Source organism: Gekko japonicus, unplaced genomic scaffold (genome assembly GCF_001447785.1).
Source record: "Gekko japonicus isolate JY-2015 unplaced genomic scaffold, Gekko_japonicus_V1.1 scaffold1069, whole genome shotgun sequence".
Taxonomy (NCBI): domain Eukaryota; kingdom Metazoa; phylum Chordata; class Lepidosauria; order Squamata; family Gekkonidae; genus Gekko; species Gekko japonicus.
The window spans coordinates 271,149-274,719 of NW_015167571.1; positions in this window are offsets into that span (position 1 = coordinate 271,149).

The window sequence follows — 3,571 nt, forward strand, 5'->3', positions numbered from 1 at the left end:
CCAGAAGGTGAAGATAAAAGTGCAAAAGCTGGAAAGGAAACAAATCTCCATGGAAGATCAACTGTTGCAAGTGCAAATGGAAAAGGCCAACATGATCCTTCATTTCCATGGCATGCCAGAGAACAGAGGGGAGAATCTTAAAGAAGTGATGAGTGAATTGCTAGCCCCAGTGACAGAAATGAAGGCGGAATCATTGCTCAATGACATGGATGTGGTCTATAGATCATATTCAGGCTATATAAAGAAAAATAATCTGCCTGGGGAAATTGTTGTAAGATTCTTGAAGAGGCATGTGAGGGACGCAATCCTGAAAGTGGTTGCTGGAACACCCCGGAAAATGGGGGGAAATACCATCAGAACGCTAAAGGATATTCCATTTGAAGTAAGACAACAGAGAAAGAAGTACAAAGAACTTGTGCTTTTTCTTCAGACAAACTCAATTGGATATAAATGGCTATTTCCAGAAGGAGTCATTTTCAAGATTAAAGATAAAAAAAGAAAAGATTGACTCTGTTCAGAAAGCTCAAGAATTTCTAAGGGTTCAGCTGGGAAGGCCAGAGGACGGGAAAGAAGAAGAGGACAGTAAATCCAGTGGCGAGCTAGACTCTGGCTCTTCCGGAGAGGACTCTCTGTCAGAGCAGGGGGCAGCAGCCCCAAAAAGTCCTTATAAGCTGTGGAAGAGAAGGAGAAAGGAGAAGTAAAGGCTGAAGGACTCTGAACTGTGCATTTGAGACTTTTGATATGGGATGATCGGGGGTACTGTTTCTAGACAGTTAAATTTAAGCTTTAAAGGAAAAGTGTTATAAATGTTTGACTCAATTTATAAAGGGATCAATGATGGGAAGACTTGATGTAACTTAGCTAGTTGGAGGATCTCCTCTCTTGGGCTTTTAGTTAGTAGTGGGTTCTTTACTTTATCCCGTATATGTAGTTTTTCCTCCCTTTTCTTCTGTTGTAGTTTTTGTAGTGGTAAAAATTAGTAAAAAATCCCCTCCGGGGGTTCAAAAAAAAGAGGCTCAAAATGACATCATAACAGAAAGAGATAAAAGGGAAAATTTGTACATGAGTTTGATACTATTATATGAGAAAACATAGCTGCTAATAATTGAAGACAGTGATGAGTTCAGAATTAGCATACTGCATTAGTAATTTGTTCTAAGCAGTACACATTAATAGTTTGAATGCCCAGTTAGAAAGATGAAGAAGCAGATAGGCCACACTGTGAAATGACAGAGGCTAGGTTGTTGAAATAATGAAAAGCTGGACTTCCGGTCTATGGATTGGCGATGGCAGTCGCTCTCCCCAGAGCTTGGGGAGGCGATTAGCACACCATCTGCAAGGAGGGGTGCCACCTCAAGTGGCACTCCCACGAAGTCTTTGTGAAAGGCTCCAGGCCAGAGAGCTTTGAGGGTTAGCCTCTTCGACGGCTTGCTGCCGGAGAATCGAGGCTTCCCTCTGCTCTGAAGGTTCTACCGATGAGTGTCCTTAGGGCACAAGCTAACCCGACCGGGAGAAGCGGGGGAGACCGAGCGGAACAACGATTGATGTGAGCAAGGTCAGGAATGTGACCAACAATGAACGTGAGTTCTAAGTAAATGAACTTTGATAAATGGCACCCCCCCTCCCTGTGGGAGAAGTGGAGTACAAAAAGGGACGCCTCTGAAGCACAAGGACAGATAAATGCAGCGAAGGGGGACTGGGACGAAATAGACAGTGTGTGTATTTTGAGAAAGTTACTTGAGTGCAAATAGTGAATTGATGAGTGCTTCGAGCCTGGGAGAAGTGGTTTGAAAGTGTAAACAAAGTTGAAAAATGGCGGCATCATGAGGAAAGTTTAAAGCGAAGCCTCAGAGTCCAAGACCAGAAGAGGGAGCCGACGTCATGAAGCTTTTAGTGGATATGCTCAAGCCAGTGATGGATCAGTTCTATGGTATTAACCAGCAACTGACCTCGTTAAATCAAAACTTCGCTTCACAACAGTGACAGCTGACAGAAATGGAAAAAAAAAAGTGGAGCTGGTGGCTGAGAAAGTTACAGAGATAGACACCTCAAGCAAGAAGATGAAGAAAAGAATGGGTGAAGTGGAAACGAAACAAAATCTTCAAGAAAATCATTTGTTGCAGCTGCAAATGGAAAAGGCTAATATGATTCTCAGGTTCCAGGGGGTTCCTGAGACAGAAAAAAAAGATTTGAAAAAGACTCTGGGTGAGATTATCGCTCCAGTGACAGGCTTGCCAGCGGAGGATATAATAAAAGACATGGAGACAGCTTATAGGGCTTACTCCAATTATATTAAAAAAATAGCCTGCCTGGAGAGATTGTGGTGAGATTTGCAAGAAGACAGACCAGAGATGCTATATTAAAGACAACTTCAGCAACTCCACTGAAATTTGGGAATACAATTATCAAGACTATAAAAGACATTCCATTTGAAATTCATCAGAAGAGAAAGAGCTACAAGGAGTTAATTACTTTTCTTCAAACAAACGGTATACAGTACAGGTGGGCGATTCCTGAAGATGTCATCTTTAAAATCAATGATAGAAGGGAGAAGATAGACTCCATCTTCAAAGTCAAAGAATTCTTGAGACGTCAGCTGGGATCGGGGGAAGACTCTAAAGAGGAAGAAACTAAGTCAAGTGACTCAGCTGCCTCGGGAACGGATGAGGACTCTGCTGCAGAAGCGGGTATGGGAGCAATGAAAACTGTATATGATTTTAGAGACAGAAAGCCAAAGTAAGGGCAGAAGGACTCTGATAAATGGCCCTTTGAAACAAAGAAGATGCTCAGAAAGTTCTCTCATAATAACTAATTTACTAATACAGAACAATGTGGAAAACAAGAACTCTACAAGTATATTGTTTTACTAACTCTTTTAATACTAATATTAAGTTTAACATAAACTTGGGTTTTTAGTTAGTGTGGGTATCTTTCCTTTATCCATAGTTGTAGTTCCCCTTCCTATATTTTTCTTTGTAGTTTGTAGTCATATTGAAAATATAAAAATACCCCTCTGGGGGTTTAAATTAAAAAAGAAAGAAAAATAAATAATGAAAAGCTAACAGTAGTAAGCAGTTCACAGCTTAATGTGTATCATATGTCTGAAGATAAAATCTCATGTAGTACATGTTAAGTACTGTATATTTGAATATGACAGAGCTTCTATGTTTCCCAGTTCAACAACTGAGAGGACACTCAAACAAGTGATATGTAAGGTGTATATCACATCTTTGCTGCCAGTCTATATTACCACATAGATCATATATGCAAGTACATATTAAAGTTCAGCCATATAGCTGTTAAGGATGGCATACTTCGATGGAACACTGCTGTGTCTACCTTCAGTGAGACAAAGTGAAAAGATTTGAACCATGGTACCGAAAAGAGTGTCACTGAATAGGAATAAAGAAAATTCACTCACTCAGTATTTCAACTCCAGCTTTTGTGGACTGAGTGGGTTTGCTTTTACACTGAGGTATGAAATTGCAGCTGCTGAACATGTTTGATGCACAAATGAAACTGACCAAAAAAAAAAAAAAAGCATTTGGAATTAAGCAGTTTTTCTCCCCCC